This window comes from Phaseolus vulgaris, chromosome 6 (genome assembly GCF_051622355.1).
Source record: "Phaseolus vulgaris cultivar YP4 chromosome 6, ASM5162235v1, whole genome shotgun sequence".
In the NCBI taxonomy this organism is placed as follows: domain Eukaryota; kingdom Viridiplantae; phylum Streptophyta; class Magnoliopsida; order Fabales; family Fabaceae; genus Phaseolus; species Phaseolus vulgaris.
In genome coordinates, this window is record NC_143503.1 from 11,952,992 (window position 1) to 11,978,923 (window position 25,932).

General features: G+C 32.6%; 1 pseudogene across 1 annotated transcript; it reads right to left on the minus strand.

Moving 5' to 3' along the window:
• Window positions 1-14,389: 14,389 nt before the first annotated feature.
• Window positions 14,390-21,898, minus strand: LOC137833298 (uncharacterized; annotated as a pseudogene). The gene is made up of 11 exons (XR_016521738.1): window positions 21,610-21,898; window positions 20,860-21,390; window positions 19,344-20,477; window positions 18,911-19,238; window positions 18,286-18,541; window positions 17,962-18,178; window positions 17,320-17,681; window positions 16,715-17,224; window positions 15,011-16,148; window positions 14,622-14,917; window positions 14,390-14,405 (listed from the first exon to the last, which is right to left on the minus strand). The product of XR_016521738.1 is annotated as an uncharacterized LOC137833298 (transcript).
• Between the last annotated feature and the right edge of the window lie 4,034 nt (window positions 21,899-25,932).

Genomic DNA, 25,932 nt, shown 5'->3' on the forward strand with positions numbered 1-25,932 from the left:
GATGACAAGGTTGTGCAATTGAGTAATCTTAATATATAGGGGAAAAGTTGGTGGTTACATCATAATTTGTGTGTTAGGTGCTTAGGTTAGAGCACGTGCCCTACTTAGAGTGTACCCAAAGAAAAATACAATTTCTAAGCAAAACAATATTAGAGGTCCATTGTTTACTTGTCGTCTTCTTCTTAAATTCATACATGGTAGAAAATAATGATCAAGAATATGCATAATAAATGGTTGAAAATGCAGATATATCATTATCGGATATTGCATATTAATATATTGCTTTTAATGGATGAAAATAATATTCATTAATAATGTAATTTGAAGTTTGTTCCTTAATTTGCTGAAGAAATAAATATTAATCATGATTTTAAAGGCAGAAAGAAATTTCTATCTATACTTAAAATATATATATATATATATAAATAAATACAATTGAACTAGTACAAAATTCTTCAATAACGACACTCTTCAAAGACGGTTTGGAGACAACCATCGTTAAAAACTAGGCGGTGGCAATCCTGTAATTTTTTCGAATTTTTTTTGGACTTTTAACGACGGTTCAACCCAGAACCGTCGTTAAAAAGTTGCGCAGGAAGATACAATGACGGTTCAACCCAGAACCGTCGTTAAAAGTTGCTTTTCCATGACGGTTCATCTAGAACCGTCGTTAAAACCTCTTTTAACACTCAGATTTTTAGACTCTTTTCACACTCTCCCATATTCATTCAGAAACCTTGCCTTCTTTCTCACAAAACGTGCCTCTGCAAGACACACCCTAACGACTGAGCTCCACCGCGACCCCGCACCGCCCGCGCGACCGCGACCCCACGATCGCGACCCCGCGCGACCGCCGCCCCTGACGCCGACCGACCGCGAACAGAAATCGCGACCCCGCGCCCGCCGACTGCGCGAACCCGCGACCGCGACCAAGCCGCCCGCGCGACCGCGAACCCGCCGCAACCGCGAACCCGCACCGTCGACCTCGAACTCGCCGCAACTGCGAACCCGCACCAACGACCGCGAACCCGCACGACTGCCGTCGACCGACCACGACCCGCGACCGCGATGGACACCCTGCGCGCGACCCTCGATCGTTCCAGCGACCACCGACCGGCCGACCCTGCCGTTGTGCCTGCGACCACCGACGCCTTGCTGCAACCGCTTGTCATGACCGCCCATCCATTTGAGGTTAGTGTATTCTTATTTATTATCACCTATATTTTGAAAGTATTCGTTTTGAGTTTGATATTGATTCTTTATATTGAACGAACTTGTTCTGAGTCCGAAGGTGTCCGACCTTCGGCACTTTTGTTTTACTTTTTCATGATTACATATTGAAAGTATTGGTTCTTAGTTTAGCAGTTCTATGGATCGGAGTTGGATTAATACACCACGAATAAGTGATACTTACGAAAAAGGGGTGGAAGAGTTCATACAATTCGCAGAACATAATGCCGTTAGTTATAAGAATGGAGTAAGGATAAGGTGCCCTTGTATCAATTGTTTAAATGGAAGGATATTGACTGTTTCTGAAATTAGAGAACATCTTTTGTGTGATGGATTTTTGAAAAGTTATACAACATGGACGTGGCATGGTGAATTGTTAGACTTGCCAAGTGTGCACGGAGGTTCGGAGGATGTTCATTTCTCAATGGATGATAGATTAGAAGACATGATTCATGATGTGGGAGCAGAATCATTTGCTAATGCAGTTTTTAAAAATATGTCTAATGATGCAGAGACTCCTTTGTATCCTGGTTCAACTAACTTCACACGATTATCAGCAGTGTTAAGGTTGATGAATTTGAAGGCAATGAATGGATGGACCGACAAAAGTTTTACAGAATTGCTTCAATTGCTTAAGGACATGCTTCCAGAAGGAAACACCTTGCCCAATCGAAATTATGAGGCGAAAAAAATACTTTGTCCAATGGGTATGGAGTATAGAAAAATACATTCATGTCCTAACGATTGTATTTTATACAGAAATGAGTATGAAGATTTAAGAAGATGTCACAGGTGTGGTTTGTCACGTTATAAGGTTAAGGTTGGCCAGAATGATGAAATTGATGAATTGACAAAGGAAGGTCCTCCTGCTAAGGTTGTTTGGTATCTTCCAATAATTCCAAGGCTTAAGCGTTTGTTTGCAAATGCAGATGACGCTAAAAACCTTAGGTGGCATGCAGATAATAGAAAATGTGATGGATTACTTCGTCATTCTGCTGATTCTTTGCAGTGGAAGAATATTGATAAAGAATTTCCTGAATTTGGAAAAGAATCAAGAAACTTAAGACTTGGATTGGCAACTGATGGAATGAATCCCTTTGGAAATTTAAGTAGTAATCATAGTTCATGGCCCGTTTTGTTAGTGATTTACAACTTACCTTCTGCTTTGTGTATGAAGCGCAAATACATGATGTTTATCTATGATGATCTCTGGTCCAAAACAACCAGAAATGACATAGATGTTTATCTTAATCCATTGATTGAAGATTTGAAATTATTCTGGAATGAAGGGGTTGATGTGTTTGACGCGTTTAAGAATGAATCTTTCCGATTGCATGCGATGTTGTTTTGTACTATCAATGACTTCCCTGCATATGGGAACTTGTCAAGTTATAGTGTGAAAGGCCATAGAGCATGTCCAATATGTCAAGACAAGACATCTTATGAGCAGTTGAAACATGGAAGAAAAACCGTGTATCTTGGGCATCGTAGATTTCTAAAGAAATATAATCCGTATTGTAGATTGAAAAAAGCTTTTAACGGATACCAAGAACATGACATTTGTCCCACTCCCTTAAGTGGTGTTGAAATTTATGAAAAAATCAAAAATGTTAATGTGACTTTTGGAAAAATGAAGAAGAAGCAAACTGTGAATGAAATATGGAAGAAGAGATCAATCTCTTTTTATCTTCCGTATTGGTGTAAGTTAGATGTCAGACATTGTCTAGATGTAATGCACGTAGAAAAGAATGTCTGTGACAGTCTAATAGGAACACTTCTTAACATTAAAGGCAAAACAAAGGATGGTGTGAATGCACGTCTGGATTTGATTGAGATGAATATACGAGAGGAATTGGCACCGAGAGAAGTTGGTAAACATACATACTTGCCTGCAGCGTGTTACACTTTGTCAAAGAAAGAGAAAACAAGTTTTTGTGAATGTCTTAAAGGTGTTAAGGTACCACAAGGCTACTCTTCAAATGTGAAGAGTCTTGTATCTATGAATGATTTGAAACTAATTGGCTTAAAGTCACATGATTGTCACGTTCTAATGCAACAATTACTACCGGTGGCTATTCGTGGAATCTTGCCAAAAAATGTTAGGCATACAATCACTCGACTATGCTCTTTTTTCAATTCCATATGTAGTAAAGAGATTGACTCTCAGAAGTTGGATGAACTTGAAGAAGAAATAATGGTTATCTTGTGTCAACTCGAGATGTTTTTTCCTCCATCTTTTTTTGATATTATGGTACACTTGGTTGTTCATCTTGTAAGAGAAATCAGATTGTGTGGGCCAGTTTATATGCAATGGATGTATCCAGTTGAACGATACATGAAGATTTTGAAGGGATATGTGAAGAATCAGTGTCATCCGGAAGCTTCCATTATTGAAAGATACATTTCAGAAGAATCTATTGAGTTTTGTTCCGAGTACATGTCAAAAGCCAAATGTATAGGAGTTCCTGAAAAAGGTTGGCACTCTCGTAGATTCATAAGTAGATCTTCAAAAGGTGTACATGTCATAAGCAAATCTAGAGAAGAGGTTTTGCAAGCACACTTGTATATCTTGAATAACACTGATGAGGTGTTACCATACTTAGATACACACAAAGACATTGTCAAATATAAAAATCCAAGACAATCAGAAAAATGGGTGTTAATTGAGCATAACAAAACTTTCATGTCATGGTTTAAGCAACAAATAATGAATGATCCATCAGCATCTGAAACATTAACATGGCTTGAAAATGGTCTCAAATTTGATGTTTTATGTTGTTCTGGCTATGAAGTAAATGGTTGTTTGTTTTACACAAAGTCTCGAGATGATAGGAGTACAGTGCAAAATAGCGGAGTCACCTTGGAGGCAGAGTCTATGCAGTTTTCAACTGCAAATGATCAAAATCCTATTGTGGGATCAATGCCTTATTATGGTGTCATAGTAGAGATTTGGGAAGTTAGTTATACCAAGTTTATTGTACCTGTTTTCAAATGCAAGTGGGTTGACAATAAGACTGGTGTCAAAGTTGATGAATCAGGAATGACTTTGGTTGACTTTCGAAAGATAGGTTATCATGAAGAACCATTTATAATGGCACATCAAGCTTCCCTAGTTTTCTATATCCAAGATCCTACGTCTGACCACTGGTCTGTTGTGCTACATGGAAAAAAACAACATAATGACCCAGAAGATACAAACAATGACAGTTGTGAGATTGAATCACTTACAAGAACGACCATCAATAAAGAGTACGAGGATGTTGTTGATGTTGTACATGCAACTCGAAATGATCATGATGAAGGAATATATATTTGTATGTACATGTGATTCATGTTTATTTTTACAATATATTTCATTTTAATTATATTTCATATTCTTGATGCTTATCATATTTGTTTGATAACAGGAACATGGTAGATGATAAAGTTTCTCGATCAAAAACTGGTAGAGGAACTACAAGATTAAATAATATGTTTAAGAAGATAAATAAATATGACAAAATACCTTTGTCTATTGATATCCACACTGGTGTGGCCACTGGGCAATATGCAAAGAAATATAGGAGTTATCTCGGAGTACTGTCTCGTGAAAGGATCTCTATCTTTACTCAGTCCTGGGATCACTTGACTGACCACGAGAAAAACATGATTTGGCAAGATATTCTGGTATGTAACTGTTTTTACTTTGCTCAATCTAAAGTTCTTTTATACTTTGTTTTTGTTTATGAACTAATTCTTTCAAACAATGTAGACGCATTACAAGATCCCAAATGTGGAAACCTTGAAAGCGAAGGTTCTTTCAGATGTGGGTGTCAAGTTTCGTCAGTTCAAATCAAAATTGACAACAGATTATATATATGGGGAAAGGAAAGAAGAAAATCCTTGTGCAAAATATGCATCCATTGATGAAGAAACTTGGCAACAGTTTGTGAATATTCGACAAACTGAAAAATGGCAGGTTAATATCACTTTTATATTTGAATATAGTTTATATTAACATATTACTAAATTTTGAGTGTTATGATAGGAGGTTCGGAACAAAGCAAAAGCCAGTCAGGCACATAATGATACCCCACACTTATTGTCTCGTGGTGGTTATAAGTTGCTAGAGCAGAAGATGCTTGAAGAAAATATTAAAGCACGTTCTACTTCCATTGAGGAAATGAATAGTGTAGATTCTTTAAGACCTCCATCCCCACCTCTCCGACATGAGATGTGGAAGGGTGCCCGTATAAACCCATTAGGGACATGGAGTTCTAAGTCTATAGAACAAACAGTTGAACGCATTGTAGGAAATATGTTTTCTATGTGTTATTTTAAATTCAATGTGTTGAAGTTTGACAATTTCTTTTCATTTGTTTTAGGATTCTCTTAATGAGCAATCAACACAAAGGACTTTTAAACCATGTGGTCGCAATGATATTCTTAATGTTGCTCTCGGACGACCTGAACACCCTGGACGTGTTCGTGTAGCTGGATATGGGGTTGGGATTCAGTCATACTTTGGAGCTTCATCTCACAGCAAGGAACAATTGTCCAATGAACCTAGCCAAAAGTATTTACTACAACTACGTGAGCAGTTAAAGGTCGAGGTAACTCAAGAGCTTAAAGAAAGCTTCATGGAGGAGTTTAGTGCGCGAATGGAAATGGAGTTCAAAAAGCGGTGGGAGGGTTTAGGACTCTCACAGCAACCACCTACTATGGTAGAAGATGAACCACCTCCACCTCCTATTAAGAAAGTCAGCACTAAAGGGAGTTGTTCGGCAGTTGATCTATCAGGGGATGACTTTGGCTCAACTAGCCAATGCGAATTATATGTTGAGTGTAATTCTTTGACCCGAATCGTTGCCTTGGGTAAGTGTTATGAAGGGGTCACAATGTTACACAAGGTGCCTCTTCCTTCTAATTTCATGAAGGTCACGGTGGAGAAGGTCCTTTATGGTGATCTTGCAGTTCCTGTGCCGACATCAGAGGTCACAATTGTAGCAGAGGCATTACATACTTTTGTTGCCTGGCCTAGACATCTCGTCAGACCTATAGACTCTATGGTATATCTTTGCATTAATACTAATAGAATTATATATCAGACATATTACATTCTAACTAATTTAAGTATTTATTTGTTTTGATGAGTAGCAGGAACCTAAGACAAATCTGCCTCTGGGAAAGAAGAAAATAGTCTCCATTGATGATCCTCTGGCGGCATTGGTGGAAGTTGCTACAACTTTAGATACAACCGTCTTAGAGGTTCCATGGGATGCCAATGTTTTTGGGAGGCATAGTGATGTGATTCCACTAGCCATATAGAGAATGATTCTTGACATTCTTAGGAATCACCTTGAGTTGGACATTATAGAGGCACTTTTCTTAGAGTTGGATCATTGTTCTAAGACAAGAACTCACCAAAAACTAGTACCAAATCCCAAACTCATTTGGATGCTCCACATATTGTCAAATTGAATCAACAAAGAGAGGTAAAATTAAAAGGAACCGAACAGAATTGAATAAGCAAACATATGAACCGAACAAAAGTGAAATTAAAAGGCAAGAACAGAAAATATGTGCTGGAAAACTAGAATAGCCGAACCAAACAACTCAAGAACACAAGACAACATGAACAATTGAAAGAGAAGGAAGGAAGGAGAAGAGAATGCTCATGAAGATGGAAGGAGGATGGATGATCTCGCCACTAGAAGTATGGAATGCTCCTAGATAAGAGTGATGCCGCCACTTGAGGACTCCATTGATCCATCAAGATAAGACTAGAGAAGAAGGCTCAAAGCTCTCCAAAATTCACTCAAAATTTGAGTAGAGTTTTCTTAGATTAATTCCAATCTGAATCGTACAAGCTAAGCACCTTTATTTATAGCCTAGAGGTGCTGAAAAATAGGTGGCAAATTTCAAATAAAACTCATTTGAAATTCCCACCAAAAACAAGTCACATGGGAGGTGTGACCTTTTTCTACTATGACACCTCCTTAAAACTACACCTACACCACTCTCCTAAGTCACATGGACAATGTGACTTTATTTTACATTTTCACACTCCTTTATTTAATAACCACACCTCCTAAAACTATACAAGATTATTTCAAAGCTTGGCCTTGCCCCTCATGGGATGGACTTGGGCTCTTTGGGCTTTGGCCTTCTTGGGCTTGGGCTTGGGCTTTGGGCTTGGGCCTCATCTTTATTTTATGTCTTCTTTTTAATTTTGAGAAGACTAGAAGGAAGAACTTCAAATGTGAGGGTGGATGTCCTCTTCCTCCATTAATAAAAGCCTCCTTTATTTGATTCTCATCATACTCCTCGAGTTGGAGAGAATTCGTCCACGAATTCTGAATCCCTGCATATAACAAAGTCAGTTTAGTTTTACAATTAAAAGTGGAAGAAAAATGTAAACATGACTTAGCATTTGTAAACAATGGGATTTCAGAAAAGGAGGTTCTATAAATCGACCAAGTTGGAAAAATTTGTTTGGGAATGATGTTATGTTTTGGAAAAAGACCTCTTAAATGGTGACAACCATTAGGAGGTATGAACAAATCATCCCTAACATTTTTTAACCAAGATGGTGGTGAAATAGGAACCTTGGGTAATGAAAAAGATAAGGAAGGAAAACACCTTGGAGGTGAAAGGATAAGACCCATGTCAACTTGGCCTTGCCCCTCATGGGATGGACTTGGGCTCTTTGGGCTTTGGCCTTCTTGGGCTTGGGCTTGGGCTTTGGGCTTGGGCCTCATCTTTATTTTATGTCTTCTTTTTAATTTTGAGAAGACTAGAAGGAAGAACTTCAAATGTGAGGGTGGATGTCCTCTTCATCCATTAATAAAAGCCTCCTTTATTTGATTCTCATCACATAGTAATCTACCGTTATACGTTCACATGTCTGATTTGTTGGACCTTGCATCCGGAGATCAAGAGATTAACATAACAATTCTGCAATTATGGATGATGTAAGTTCAAATTTTAAAATCTTTATACTTTTGATTTATTAAATATATTAGTACTAACTTATTGAAATTTAGGTATCTTTCTGGATTATGCTTTGATAAGGGGAAACACAATATATATATGGGTTTTTAGACCCTCAAATCACTCAATCAATTGGAAACAAGAAGTCAGAAACACAAACATACATCACCACTGCCTTAAAGAATGGTGGAAAACACATTTATTTTGCTCCGTACATCCATGAGTAAGTTCTTATTTATTAAATAAGTTTTAATAAATTATTGAAATAAGAGAAACTAATTAACTGATTTGTTATACAGACATCATTGGCAATTATTGATCATATATGTTCAAGATCATACCGCTACATGGTTTTGCTCCTTGCATAAAAAACCTCCTACCTATTTTAAAAACATTATAGATAGGTATGACAGTTTCATTTAACATTTATTATTACTTATATATATATTATATAATGTTATGTATTCTAACATGAAATCTTATTATTTTAGTGCTTACTCTGGATATAATATGTTGTGTGGGAGGAGAACTTCAAATTCACAAAAAGTGACTTGGATGTACCTTAAGGTATTAAAAGTATATTTGTTCACTTAATTTAATGTGTTTCACACATTCATTTAATACATTTATTTTCACATGCAGTCCAACAGGCAACCTAAAAATTATGAGTGCGGTTATTATGTTATGCAGTGGATGTTGACTATTTTGCAAGCTCAAATTCAGAAAGGTTGGGATAAGGTAATACCTCAATACAATAAAAACTTTAAAATTTGAGATTTATTATTCATGCACTAATTCAAAAAATTTCAAATGTCACATTTCTTCAACGACCAACACCCGTTAGATTTAGAAGCATTGGAGTATGTGAGAACAACATGGTCAAAGTATTTTGTAACCATGTATAACACTCTAGTATAGATAAATCATTACAATGAAATTTTTTTTCATATATTAGAAAAACTTTTTTGTATAATGTTATAATTTGTTGTATGTAATTTTTATATTTAAATTATGATTTGAAATGGTTTTATTTTCTGGAATTGAAAATTTTATGCAGGTTCAAGATTTCTTAAAAAGCAATTAATTTTTTTTTAAACACTATATATAACGACGGTTCCACTTGGAACCGTCTTTAAAATGGCTATTTACAATGACGGTTCCTCTGGGAACCGTCTTTAAAAGGCCGTAAGTTTTTTTTTAAAAAAATCAAAAAAAGTCACCTTTACGACGGTTGCGTAGAACCGTCGTTATAAATAGGGGTTTTAACGACGGTTCCAGAACCGTTGTGAGAAACCAAACCTTTTAACGACGCCCGTAATAACGACGGTTCTGGAACCGTCTTTAAATGTTGATTTTAATCGTCGTTAATCTATCGGAGCACAATCGAAAATTTTTGACAATCACATTTTTTGTGAAAAATAATTAAAATGCACTTTTACTAAAAGAAGAAACAACACACGTGGCACACTCATAGAGCTTCTTCATGGTTGAGTGGAAGACAACTTGTAAAAGTCACAAGTGTTGTAAGGAGGGGATTAAGGTTTCCTTTTTTTCTCACGAAACCCTAAAGTTGCTCTGAACTTGGGGTTTTTGTTTTTCTCTCACGCAATTAGGTGGTCTGCATGATGAGAAGAAAAGCTTTTTACATAAACCAGCTAATTGTTTTTTGAATTTCAAATTTGAATTTGAAATCTCAATTGATTCTTGTTTTCTGATGAAGTTTTAAATCCTTTTTTTTATTATTTATATGTGCTCGCATTGCACTTCTCAATCCTACCGGTCTCAAAAACTTCAAAAATTCTTTAAGAAATCTTGATAAACTTCTCTTTACAACATGATTGAAGAATACCTTTGTGCGTTTTTTTATATTGCGTTCTAATACAGTTTAAATGTTTTTCTTTCATCATATTGCTCTTCATCCGATTTTTCTCAACATCTTCATCTGATTTTTCTCATTGTATTGCTCTTAATCCAGTCAAATCATTTTGTTTTTATGTACATCTATAAGAACTAAAAACTTATTTCTTCTGTGTAGGCACCATTTCAAGATACAAATTGGTTTCTGAGAAGCATTTGTTCTTTGCAATATTTTAATTTTTTCTCATGATATTGATTTTCACCAAATCATGTTGTTTTTATGTACTTCTATAAGAACTAAATACATATGTATTTTGTACAGACACAATTCTAAAATTTCTACATTATTCAAAAATCTAAACACAAAAAAAAATCCTAAACAATTTAATGTCCTAATTAAATAAAATATTTAAAATAAATAAAATTCTTAAATTATTTAATGTCCTACTTAAATGAAAATCTAAAATAAATAAAATTTATAAATTATTCAAAATCATAAATAAACCTAACTTATTTTTATGTTATAATTAAAAATAATTCAAATAAATAAAATTTATAAGTTTTTCAAAATCCTAAATAAATATAAATCCAAAAAAATTTAATGTCATTCTTAAATAAAAATAAAAAATTAATAAAATTTAAAAATTATTCAAAATTCTAAATAAATACCTATCATAAATTATTTAATTCATTCTTAAATGAAAATCTAAATTACCTAATTTTCTAAGATTTTTAAAAGTCCTAAATAAATACAAATCCTAAATTATTTTATTTTCTACTTAAATAATAATCTAAAATAAATAATATTTATAAAATTTTCAAAATCCTACCTAAATACAAAATTTAATGTTCTACTTAAATAAAAATATGAAATAAATTAAATTCCTAAATTATTCAAAATTATATATAAATAAAAATTCTAAATTATTTAGTGTCATACATAATTAAAAATAGGAAAGAAATAAAAAATTTAAATTATTCAAAATCTTAAATAAATACAAATCTAAATTATTTAATGTCCTACTTAAATAAAATTTTCCAATAAATAAAATTTATAAATTATTAAAAATCCTAAATAAACACAAATTCTAACTTATTTTATGTTATTTAAAAAACACTCAAATAAAAACATTTCTATGTTTTTTAAAATCCCAAATAATTATAAAATATTAAATTACTTTATTTCCTATTTAAATAAAAATCTAAAATAAATATAAATCTAAAAAAATTTAATGTCATTCTTAAATAAAAATCGAAAAATCAATATAATTCTTAAATTATTCAAAATCTCAAATAAACATAAATCCTAACTTCTTGTATTTCCTACCTAAATAATATAATCTAAAATAAGTAATATTTCTAAAATTTTCAAAATTCTAAACAAATACAATATGTAAATTATTTATTATTTTACTTAAATAAAAATTTGAAATAAATTAAACTTCAAAACTATTCAAAATTATAAATAAATATTGTTCTCGTCCGCTGATTTTGGTCGGACTTTGAAGTCGGCTCCGAGTTGAAGCGAGTTTGCTTGATATTGTTGAATCGAGATTTTAATGCTTTGTGACGAGGAGGGCTCCACATGTTGATCACATTCTCCGACTATCAAGTCAATGAGAGCATTCAAACTATGAATATCTGAATGTAAAATTTGTATCAGTGTAGAGGTCTCAACCCATTTTTATAGACTTTCCTTCAACAATTTCATCAACAAGAATATTCTGTTAAGATATGCTTTCATTTTATGAGTTCATGCAACTTTTATCTTTGACATTTTTTTATTTATATCTAAAATATATACGCCTTACTAATTCAATTATTCTCTATGTCATTTTACTTTAATTATCTTTTCAATAAAACTCCCAATTGTCTGGGCCGACCTTTTGACGCATCATTGGACTTATCATTTATCTTGGGTCGATTTGGATGTTTTTCCAAAGGCAGTTTCTTCCTGCACCCCACTTTTTTCTTCCTGCACCCCCACACTCTTATGCAAAGACAAAATTACCCTTATTAATTTTTAAAATTCCAAAATTACCCTTAACCTAATAAAACCCTAAAAACTGGAAATGGGTGTCGTTTGTGCGTGCAGGCAGCGTCGTCTTCCTTGGATTGTTGATAGCAGCGGTGCAACACTTTCAAAGCTCATTCTCCTTCCAAATCTCACACATCTCTCTTGTGATTTAGAGTGTTGTTCATAAAGGTAAGCAATGTTTCATGTGTTTCGGATTTTCACATCCATTTTTGTCAAGGATTCTTGTTTCCGTAAATCTTTTTTCACATTCCGAATCACAGAATCCGATAGAATTTTGAATTTGTGGATCCGGTAGTGTTCCGGATTTGTGGATCCGGTAGTGTTCTGGATTTGTTGATCTAGTAGTATTCCGGATTTGTGGATCCGATAGTGAAACTCTAAAAATAGCTAAGCATTTTCGGCAGCCAAGGAAAGGTTCATCAAATGTTCATATATACTCCATAAAAGATTAGAGGTTATTACATGAACCACTCCCTTTAGATGTTTAGAGGTAAAGGAGAAGTTCCAAGCAACACTCTAGATAGCCCAGATAACTCAATTCGGGAATTATGAAAATATAAAAATAGCGAGGGAAAGCGTAACTTTTTGCCCATGCAATTTAAACGAAGCAAAAATAATAGAGGAATAGGAGACAGAGGTCTAATGGTTTTCCTACTTCAATAACCATCTACGAATTAAAGCTTTTTCTACATAAATCATAAAGTATAAACACTACCGGATCCACAAATCTGGAATACTACCGGATCCACAAATCTGAAACACTACCGGATCCACAAATCCAGGACACTACCGGATTCTATGATTCGTTATGTGAAAAAAGATTTACGTCGCTGCTAGATTCAGAATCACAAAAGAGATGTGTGAGATTTGGAAGGAGAATAACCTTTGAAAGTGTTGCGTCGCTGCTATCAACAATCCAAGAAAGATGACGCTGCATGCACGTACAAACGACACCCATTTCCAGTTTTTAGGGTTTTATTAGATTAAGGATAATTTTGGGATTTTAAAAATTAATAAGGGTAACTTTTGTCTTTGCATAAGAGTGTGGAGGTGTAGGAAGAAAAAAAGCGGGGGTGTAGGAAGCAATTGCCTTCCCCAAATTGACCTGAAGAGCCCATATAACACACACTTAAGTGCTCGGGTGAGAGCTCCGAGCACGTCGGACCAATACAAATACATACCCTAATTTATTTATTGTTATACGTAAATAAAAATCTAAATAAAACAAATAAATTTCTCAATTATTAAAAATCTTAAATAAATACAAATTTAAATTATTAACACCTGCAATTCAAGCATGTACAAGTGAGTGTCTAAAGGGAACAATTACTATATATAGGGGCGTCTCCGGTTTACTCCCAATTATTGAGATTTGTTTCAATATTTAAATTTAAAAAACAAGAAATTATTTTTAAGTATTTTGAATCAATTACCCTTTTTATAAATTTTAATTATTTTATTGTATCATTTTTTTTAATTATGATTATTATTGTTATTATTCCTCATTTATGAATTGTCTATTTGGTTTTTTTGAAAATTGAGAACTTTATACGGGTGTTAGATGATAATTTGTTGAGTTATCAAACCGCGAAATGTGTTCACTATCTTAATGATCAATATTTATTACAATATTTGCACTTAAAAAAAAATATTTTTAAATATTTTGTATCAATTACCCTTTTTAATTATATGATATGTCTCATCAGTTTATAGCCTCTAAATGTTATTTATTGGTACTTGAACAATTTATTTACGTATACTATTTATGTTTATGCATTGTTTATATTAATTTAGTATTTTAATTATTTCATTTATTCGTATGGCTGATTTTATTTCTTATACATTAATATTTGTTTTTTAATTATTTTTTTATTTATATTTACATTCATTTATATAAATTACATTTTTACTTCTTTATAATTTATATTGTAAATGCTAATTAAATTGATAAACATGTTATATTGTACGTACTGTTAATTAATTTAAGTATTTATATTTCTTTTATAAAAATTAATAATTAATATATAAGTAATATCTGAAATTTGTTATTTAAAAAAAAATTAAAACTTAATAAATAAAGAAATAATGGTATGCAGTTAAAATTTCCCGTGCATGGATTAAAAAAACTAGTTTTATAAACATAAGGTGTTCAAGATGATGCAAAATCAAAATGCATGTGTTGTATGTATTACACACATAAAAGCTCTTTCAAGAGCCCTAAAATCACAAAAAAACAATAGCTGTTAGATTCAGCTACTGATCTTCATCTCTTGAACTTTCCTCCTATGAAAGCTACTTCCTACCATGGCTGCAAAAGACAGTCACAATGTATAACAAAAGTTATTGATTAGGATACATATCTTAATAAAATGATTTCATTTTGTACCTTGTAACAACAAAAATCTTTAACCATTTGTTGGTGTTGCATACTATGTTAACTAATTCACATATGCACATGTGACTGTCATACATTGGTGAAGAAAAATATAAAAAAAAAGCGACATTTGAAAGGAATAATGATTACCTGTTCCGTGTGACGTAGTCCAGCTATTGGAATTGCACAAGATTCTTCATTTTCCAATAGTCAAACATAGGTGTAGAGAACTCTTCATAAATCCAAAGTCTATTCCTCGTACGAGTCACAGAAACATATAGTTGCTTCAGTTCTGAGCATAAGACACTGTGATTCGAATATTGATCAAAAGATCCTCTAGAGCTGGTTTGTGTTCTTGAATCCAGTATATGCTTCATATAGTCATTTACCACCTCCCATCTCCTTTGCAGAGGTGAAGAGGTGAAGAAGTTATACAGCAACACATCCTAAGATAACCAGAAAGAAACCATAAGAAAAACTGATCAAGAAAAAACAAAGGAGTAAATGTAAAACCAATAAAGTTCTATAGGGACAATAACCTGAAATTCAAGACCCTTGCACTCTAAAATGGTTAAAACAAGAGCTTCTTTGCCAGCAATCCGAAGCACTTCTTCTCGTGCTATTTTATCTCTAACCAAAATTACTCTCTCCCCTCCAACTCTCCCAACATTCTCATCACCCTTGCATCTACTTTGTCCAAAAGCTTTTAAAATGGAATCTGCATCATTTCTTGATCTAATTACAAGGGGGGTTTTCCCTTGTATCCAACTACTCTCTACGTTCAACAAGTCTATAGAATGAGGAAAGAAATGATAAAGAAGTTCAATGATACTTTCTGACAACTGCAGAACCTCGGCACTGCTGCAAAAGTTCTGACTCAGTACAAAAATATCTGAAATGCGTCCTTTCCCGTTTCTTTTGTCATCATTCCAACTCTTGGATTCTAAAACAAACTTTTCGTAGAAAAGGGATCTAACATCTTTGAATCTCAAATCCCTCCCTACTGTTTGTGCTGTATCTCCACAAAAAACAAAACCCTCTTTTACATTTCTGCAAATATATTTAAATAAACCAATCTGAGCCATTGTTAGATCTTGCACTTCATCTACGAATACAAAATTCACTTGATCACCCTTGTATCTTACATTCCTCAGTCTAGAGTGAAGATCAATAACTATATCAGACAAATCAAACTCACCATGTTGGATCTTCATTCTTTCATAATTTTGAAATATATCATATATCCTAAATCTTGTCTCCATGCTCAGACCTGAAGTTCGGTTTTCAGATACATCACAATATTGCTCCCGGCTTAACTTACCATGGTCAATCGTTCTTTTGCCACCTTTTATATGTGAAATTATTTCAGTAAACACTAGATAAGAATCCAGTGTTTTACATAGCTGGACATTGAAGTGAGGCCAATATAATGACTCAAACCTTTCATAATTCACTTCCTTCATCATCAACGTTTCCATTGCAACCAACTTTGAACCAAGGTCCTCCTTACCCTTCACATTATAAAATCTATCAAAATAAGAATTTCCCAATGTCCCATCAAGCATCAGTAAAAATTTACGAAATGTTATCACAAGCGGATATAAATCGTCAGAAACACCATGAAAGGAATCTGGGATATTCTCAAACTGTGTTGCTGTACTTCCTTCTCCTAAGGACCTGTGTGGTGAATCCAAAATTAAACTTTAGTAACCGTATCAAATAGATGACATGGATTGACCCAACATTTAACATTATCACAGTGTTTATTAATAAAAAAAACGTTAGAAACAGCATTCTTTCAGGTAAATTCACTTAAGAAATTCATTCATTTGTTGCTTATATGGTCTATGATCAGGTATATATTAGCATTGCGCATCATATATAAAAACTCTTTTATATATGAAACACTTACAATTTTCTACTTCAGTTGAAAGAAGAAAAAAAAACATATCCTGATGTAAGCTATAATCTGATAAAAGGGTCTTTACCTAGATGCCTACACATTCAATTTCCATAATCATTTTATACTTTTATCCCTCTTTCTTATAGTGGATTTCTAGTGGAACTTACTTATACAAGTTATAGAAAGTTCGTAGCAAATATTTTTATATTGTTGCCTAAGTTTTTGTATTAAGGTTAAAACGTTTCATTTAATTTAATTTATTATTTATTGATAAAAAAAATATACTTTTAAGAATTAAAAACGACAGGTTGTATAGTATTATGAAAGAAGCTATACATGCCTTTTCAAGAGAGAAACATGATGTTGGACCTTCTGGCATAGTCCAGAACTCAGTGTCACAAATAACTGTCTCAATACTGGTCTCTCAGTCTCAGTAGCAATCTCCTTGGACTGTTCAAGATTTTCATTAACTTCAGATCCATAAAATTGTTCAACTCCCTTATGGTGCAATATCTCATTTTGAATAAGCTTAGTTATTAACACCGTGGTTTTTCCCGTACCACTACGACCGAGTACAAATGTACTCTGAGAGAAGAGAATGATGTTTCTCTGTTCGTCAGTTACGTCATATAGAAGACCAACTTGTAAACTATCTTGTCCATGAAGCATATAATCTCTTGAGATGGAACAGTTCTTCATCAACAACGTACACTCTTCATCCTCAACCCTTATGTTTTCACCTTCACTTGTATCTTCATTGCCCTTCATGTCTCCATTTGCATTATTATCAACGTTCTCAAATTTTTGGATATTGGCTGAAAGTGGCCAATTCAATGGAAACTCTAGGTCCCTGTTCACAAGGAGAAAAGACCAATTCTCTTTATCAGTTAATGCAATAAGAGATTAAAAGTTTTTAAATTAATTAATGCAATTGAAAGCACTCACCTAAGATTTTTTTTTTCTTTCTTTTTGCACATACTAATATATTCTAGAGTGTATCTTTTGAACACATTGTCAAGGCGCTTAGCCAACTGTGGGATATCATCTAAAGGCAATATATCCCATATCTTTAAAATCTGCATATACCTTGAAGTTTTGATTATTTCTATCGAACAAATAACATAGTAATTTTCAACCTTAAACTTTTTTAAAATCTGAGTTGAATTTTCACAAGACAAATCCACATTAGTCCATTTAGGTCTCCATCCACTGGAGAGTCTTTCGAGAAGGTTTATAACCTTGTTCTTGGTGGTTACCCCAGATCTTAATCTTTTGAAGGACCTCAGGAATTTGTCACTGAAGGAAACCTGCAGATATGTACATTGGCAGCAATGTTAAGAATAGATTCAGCACATACAGAGAAAATCAATGCAAATTACAGGGATTTATTTCAACTATACTCAATTTTAATGAGTTATTATATATCGATTACTTGAGGAAATGCTTTTTCTAGATTATAAGCTAGAGGTTGTTCATTCAAATATTATTATGAAAATATACATTGAAGGAGTTGCTAACAACTCATTAAAAAGTGCAACCCAAGAAAAAAAAAATTAACAGGTATAAAATAAGTCCAGGACCATATACCTTCCACAATTTACTTCTGAATAGGACACTGTTTGTATCAAGCAAATCATCAAACTGATCTGCCTCTTTCCTGGAATCCAATACAGCTTTTGCCATTTCTTCGTCTTGGTCTGCATTAAAGAAGCACTTACGGTTCTTGGCATCAAGCACTATAGCCTTCCAAACATTTTCATTGTTTGTAATGGCCCATTCATTCCCCAAAATCCACAAGCAGTGCCTACAAGATATCAAACCAAATGCAGTTTTTCAGCTATTATGATATGATACCCTAAAAAACAAATAATTGTAAGAAATAGAAAAGTTAAGAGCACAAGATGTACCTACCTAGCCCTTGTAAGAGCAACATTAGTCCTCTGTGGAGAGGAAATGAACTCAAGAGATGATCTATTACTTGTTCTTACAGTTGATAACATGATAATATCCTGCTCCCCTCCTTGAAAACCATCAACAGTCATCACAACCACATTAAATCCAACATGACTTTCAAAATTCTTTCCAATTTTCTCCTGAATTGCCGCAACTTGGCCAGCGTAGGGAGTCACAATACCAATTCTGAATAAATGCTTTGAGCTCAACCATGCTACATCAAAGAAAAGGCAGCTTCCCATTCAGACATAATGGATTATCAGTGAAAACAATGAAGTTAATGTTTTCACACTAAGGTGAATCAAATTATTAACTTCAGTTCACACTACCAGGACAAATAGAATTTCGTAGATAGAAACCTTTAATGAAATATAACAATTTAATAAACCATCTAAAATCTTTCTATTCAGAACTGAACTTCTTTCAAATAAACAAATGCAGACTAAAATATATCAGATGTTCTTCTAAAAGGACGTGTTATTGTATTGTCATCTAAGGTCTAGCACCAAAGATAGAAAGAACAATAAAAAAGCAAGAAAAAATCTTAAAAATTACTGCTGAAAATATTAATGGAAGAACAAACCTTTGTGCAGATTTTTCAGTATAGTCATCACAACTGCGACCTCTGCTAAATTTTTGTAGCTTCTTCCTGCATCATCAAGCTGTTCTTTGCCTCCAATTACATTTATAAAAGAATAAGGACCGAACTTTGGCCCTGGGAGGTATTTCTTCCCAAAGTCATTTCTTTGCACATTTGGTGCATCCTGAATTTTGTTGGAATAGAAATACGAAATTGGGAAAGAACTTATTTGCGGGTGCATCCTGTGCTGCATATTAAGGAGAGACTTTGTGTAACCTAATGAACTCAATCTTTCAAATAAGCTCCTTCCAAAACCAGCTTCCTTAGAAACCTTGTACACAAAAAATAAGTACAAATGAAATTAGAAATAAAGGAGCATTTAGGAGAAGAATTCTCTGATAGAAAACATAATACTTGCTTGATAGTGATTACATACATTACTTCTAACCATTGATGGCAGTTGAAGCTCATCGCCAACAAGAATGACATTGTTTATCCCTGGAAGTAAAAAAGGTATTATTGATTCACATTCCTTAAGTTGTGCAGCCTCATCTATCACCAAAATGTTAAATGGCTTCATCTTTAAAGAGTGCAACTTATGAGAACCAGAAGCTGTGCAAAATATCAATGACGAATTTTGGAAACAAAACTCTCTGATTGAGTCATTTTTACGAGATTTTAACAGCATGAAGCTATCTAGTGAATTTTCAACGGTCTTTAAAGCATCAAGACATGCATTTCGCTTCATGTACAACGTGTATGCTGGACCATCAAATGCCCAGGAAGCCATCTCTGGTAAATTTTTATAAGTGAATAGCTTTTCCAATTCTTCAGAAAGCAAACCACTTTGCAACAAGCAGACCTCAAATGATGCAAGTGCCTCACTTAAGCTTTCTAATTTCTGAAAGTTATGTTTCAAGAAACTCCTCCCAACATGCGTACACAAGATATAAATGCACGATTGTAGGGACCTTGTTGCTGAGTGGAACTTTTCTCTCAGAAAATCTAGAAATGATTTGGAGTTTCGCTTCTCCTTTAACTCCATGCCATAACGGGAAGCACAACATTCAAGAAGGTCAATCATTGATTTAAGACAATATCTAAATCCAGTAGTAGAATGGGAAAAGCATTTTGCCAGCTCTTGTACACGATGATCCAGATATATATCATCAACATCTTCTCCAATTTTGAGCCTCTCATTGTTTCCAAACAATAGCAGTTCACCCATAGAACACAACAAATTCCCAGATTCTTTACCATGTGTCTCTTTCATTATACTTACAACACGTGTAGCAACTTCTTTTATGGCAACATTGGTTGAGGCACATACAAGTACCCTATACTTCATTTTCAACATAGCAAAGAGCAGTGTGCCCAAAGTTCTTGTTTTTCCTGTGCCTGGGGGACCCCATATGAGTTTCACGGCTGTGTGGTGATTACAATCGAGGCCAGAAAGACATGAAGAAATTGCCTCCTTTTGTGACATATTAAGATCTGATAATAACAGTTTATATGAACAGTCGTCACTTAGAGCATTTTCCTGAGAGCTACAACCAGAACATTCCTCATCCTGTTTTCCATCATTCATTCATTCATCAGTTGTAGAACTAATTTCAAAATCAACTATCTTAAAATAACAGACAATATGCATTTAACAAATCATGGATGCATATACGTTAGCACCAGCCCAGAATTTAACACTGAATAACATTTTAAGATGATGAATTAAGAATATGATAACAGATCAAAAAATTTAGATCTAAACACTTTTCAAAATGCTTAAAATTATAATTTTTCCCTATTGAAATTTTATTCACGTTGTCCATATAAGCTACACAGCCCTTCATGAGGAATAAAAACATATACTATTCTTAAAAAATGAATACTAACATAAATATACTTCATATTTTTAAGAATAAAAGCATATTCAAACCAAAAATTAAAATTCTTACCTCCTTGGTGCATAAGATCCGCTTGAGTATCTTTAAATTACCAGGCATATGAAGTGCAGCCCAAATTCTTTCATTAGGGATTAGATTTGTCAAAAAAATGAGAAATAGAGGTTTGTTCCCCCAATCTGTAGGGTCAAACTCGTTTGATGCCTTCACTTTTAACATGATATTATCGTCATACTCATCTTCAGTTTTACTCACAAGTGACACAAACTTCCACTTCCTTCCCATCCTTTCCAGGTCTTCTACTGCTTCTGCTTTGTAGTCAGACAATATTAAAACATCACCATGCAATGCTTTGTATGGTTCTCCAGAATGAGAAAACCTATTATTCCAGCTATTAATTTTCAAGTTATACAACTTTTGTTGTAATGGTTTTGCTTCCTTTAGACCAATCACCTCTGCATAAGGTGCTTGGTGTATGATCTCCATACTTGAGCACAACTGTGCTCGAGTTTCTTCTAAGAAAGGGTCGGTATAAGATCCACGGTAATGATCAATGGACTGAAACGATAGTTCAATCTTTTGTACCTGAAAACCAAAAGGACAGTTAAAATCAAGCCATGCATAACTTGTAGAGAAAAACGTGCAATATATATACAGCTATACAAAGACACAACCAAAAAGAACATGTCAGGCCACTGGTGAGTGTGTGTCAAAATAAGCATTATAAGATGAATCTACACCAAGAAAAACAAGTTGAATGATTCTGAACATGAGATAGAATGCAGGAACAATGACACGACTAACCTTGTTCCTGTAAAGATCTTCATTTAGAATGTCTTGAATGGACCAAGCAAAAATCAAATCAGTGAAACCATAATCACCATTGTCTTTCTTCTTACTTGAAGAATCACCTTCCATCATTCCTAGTGAGTTCAGTTTCCTTGACAAAAAATAATCACGAAAAGATTGCATGGTGAAAACTGATACTCTTTGGAATTTTAACTGCTCTGATAACTGCTAGAGGAAAAAGTACATATGAGAGATAGCTTTTGACATAAATGTATTATGCAGAACAACAAAGACGTCTTTTCGTTTTCTCTACACTCTTCTCAAAACTGGATGTCTCATCATATAACCTCTTCACTCTTCATCTGCTCATACATTTCTTGTTCAGTAAGCAATTTGAGGAAAACACTGTTAAACTTCCTTAACTTTTAAACGATTTTTCAGTCCTTTAAAATGGAATCTATTAAGACTCCGTCACTAAAATAAGTTTAATGAATTATTTATTCATAGATTGTTCAATATGATAAATAAACTTTAAATAGAAAAGTCACTTTAAAGAACTTTTTATTTATTTATTAAGTACTTCTATTTAATGTAGATTTAGAATGTTAAAATGGGTCATTTTGTTTGGTTTTAGTCTATCAAGTTCATAGGTCAAAAAATTAGTCCACCAGTTTTTTTTATAATTTTATTAATTTTAATTTACAATTTTAAATATATATAGAGTTTTGATATAACATGTGTCTATCTTCTTATATTTGTGTCTAACTTTTCTATATGGCAAATTATTCTTTAAATTACGTTTAAGACTTTTGTTTAAGACCTTCAACTGATCATATAGATTTATGGTTTTAAACAATCTATTATAAACTAAGTAACTTTTTTTTAAGATAATCATGGTATTATTTGTTATCAAAATTATTGTTATCTATACCTTAACAATTTGGTGTTATGTCATATATAGATGTAAAATTTTAAAGGAGAATGATTACATAAACCAATATGATTCTTAGTTGAAGTAAAATAAAAAATGGTGTGTCAATTATAGTTAAAAGAATAGTTTTGTTAACTTATGAACTTAGATTTTAATATAAAAGCTTATTATTCTTAATTCCAAATATTTATAGAATTTAAAATAATAGCTTCTACTACAAGAAAATCATGAAATAGAAATCAATTTCTAGAAACCAAAATAATTAGTTGCAATAATAACTAAATTAGAGACCATTTTAGAAACTAAAAAAAAAATTAGTTTCTAAATTAGTTTCTATTATTTTCTATTATTGTTAAATAGTTTCTAAATTGGTATCTAATTAGCAACCAAGGTTTTAGAAACTAAATAATTGGTATTTAAAACCTTAGTTGCTAATTAGATACCAATTTAGAAACTATTTAACAATAATAGAAAATAATAGAAACTAATTTAGAAACCAATTTTTTTTTTAGTTTCTAAAATGGTCTCTATTTTAGTTCCTATTGTAACTAATCATTTTGATCTCTAAAAATTGGTTTCTATTTCATGATTTTCTTGTAGTGTTAATTTTATAATTTGGGATGATAAGTTTTTGAATTTATAAATTCTTATTTTATTGTTGATTTAATAAAGTCAATGTTTTAAAACTTAAAATATTAACAAAAAAAAAAATTAGTGAAAAAAGCAATTTTGCTTAATAAAATAGTAGAAAATAGAGGAGGTTTGATTTTACCAGCAAAACGATGAAAAGGCGACAGAGAAAAAAAGAAACAACATAAGTGTTTAATATTATTTGACACGCATAACAAATTTTGTAGTTCTTTTTTCTTGGAGTTTTACATTGATTGGTAAAATGACTATTTTTTCACAATTTCAACAAGTAATTTAATTATGAAATTTTATATGCATTCTTTCTATGGATTTTGATAAGCTCGACCTTTATTTTGGTTCTTTTGGCTACTTTTTCTTTTATTTTCAATACTCAACATTGAACCAGAATAAAAAATATTCCTTAAGTCTTTCTTGAACATCTTGGCTTAAGATCAAGTTATAAATGTCATCAAACCTCAACTTGATATTACTTATAGAGCTACTATTTAAAGTACTTGTATCCCAACTATTTCAAAAGACACTACAAAAAAACGTGTATAATACGGCGGTTATTTTCGCAAAAATTGACGTTTTTAACCGCCGCATTATACGTCTGTGGCGGTACCGCGTACCGTCAGAACTCTTGCCGCCACAAAGTTTAATGTGGCGGTCAATTGAGAACCGTTGTAGCAGACGCCATATTATGCATGGTATAAAGTGGCGGTTTTAAGCGTGTAATTAGCGTCAGTTATAAATGTCGTAATTTTAAAACTGGGTAAATCAATTCTAACGTAAATAGTGGCAGTTTTAACCGCCACTTAATATCGTAATTCGAATATTAAATATTTAATTTTATTTTTAATATTTATAATAATTTATTTAATTATATTTTATAATTTGATTTCATAATATTATTTAATTTCATATTTTCATAATATAATTAAATTATAACATAAACTAATTTCATAATATAATTATACTTCATAATATAATTAAAATTTATAAATATAATAATCAAAAGATGACTTCATTCATTCATTGAGAGAACAAAGTTGATAATGTCAAACTAATACAAACAACAAGTAAATTAAATTTGTTTTATATTTGAACATATTACAACTAAAGTCATAGTCCTAATTCTAATTTGTCTTCCTGCCTCCACTTGATCCAATAATATTTTGGTTTGGTGATGGAGCATCACTTCCAACCTTCTTCCAATCTCTCCGGTTCCTGAATAAATTAAAATATGTTTATAGTTAATTTTTTATTTTTAAAAAATAAATAAAAACAATATTATAATAAAGTTTTAAGGACTGAAAACAACATTATAACATTTTTAAGATTGTAAACACAAAACTTATAATCCTTTAAATCATATATAATCTAAAGAGGCTACACCAACCAAGACTTCCATATTCACTTTCAACTTGTAGCTGTGCAAAAATCAGTTGTTCTATGAAATAATAGAAGCATGCTTACAACAAAATAAAACAGCGTTTTTGCAAATTGCAAATTTAAATAATCATGAAAAAAAAACATTGTTTAAGGCATGGACAACATACACCAAAAACAACCTATGAAACACTTCGTACTTCAAAATTCACTTAAAACAATGATGTGGCATGGATAGTAAAAAAACATGTTGTCATAAATAAATAAATAAAATTAGATTAAAAATAAAAAAAAGTACTAGGACAATCAGAAACATACATAAAAGTAAGGAAAATTAATTGGACGTTGGTTCACCCTTATTCATCAATGGGAAAACTAATTGCATAATACTGTTAATTTTTTGGCAAAGAGATGCAAAGAGGCCATACTTGGGTTGTGGAAGAAATCGTACTCATCCACGTTTTACTTGTATAATCCAACTTTGAAGCACACGTGTAGGCACCATATTTAATTTTCTCTTATGTGTTCAGCTTTGGCGTGTGACCTGATCCGTGTCATGCAAAACTCACTCATATACAAAACTCGTAGTTTCCTCGTAGAAGAGGAAGAAAACTAAAAAATCCAAAAGAGAAAATAAAAGGAAGCCCGTGGTTGCAGTGTATGAGATTACGATAACATAAACAAGCCCATAAGTACGTGACAACTGTGAACACATGCGCACTGTTACAAAGACAAATCCATAGCAGAATCAACTAGTAATGAAATGGATTCCATAGATAGTAGGAGCACAAAATCTAAAGAAACTGAACGACGTTGCGATAATCTAAAACCTCACATTCACATAATCAATTAATTTTCAAATGAATCCCATTGGAATCACTTTTTCTATCATGTTGTTTTTCTAACTCTACACAAAATTGGCAGTAAAAAATTGACAAACTAGTGTTCTTTCTATTAAATAATTTGTTTTAAAATAATAAAAATAAAATAAAAATAAAAATAAATATATATATATATATATAAACTATGTTTTGAAGCTTTATTTGAAACAGTTTCACATGAATTTGTCCAATCACAAATAATCATAATATAAAAAAGAAGAAGAAACCATTTTCCGTCTGTTTTCTGCAACTTTATCTTGTGAAATTGAAAAAGTTACCTAAATCTCTGTCTTCTTCTCTTCTTTGGCTTTAGAAATTCTAACTGAATAAGACTTGCAATGAAATCTAATGTAACTACTAATATATCATAAGCAACTCCTAAAACAATGAATCGATATAACCCTTCCGATTTTTCCAAAGAGAAAAGTAAAGACAATATAGCAGCAAACCGGAATGGCAAAGAAGGAGACAAGAAGTGGATGGAAACTCCGATATTCAAAATCG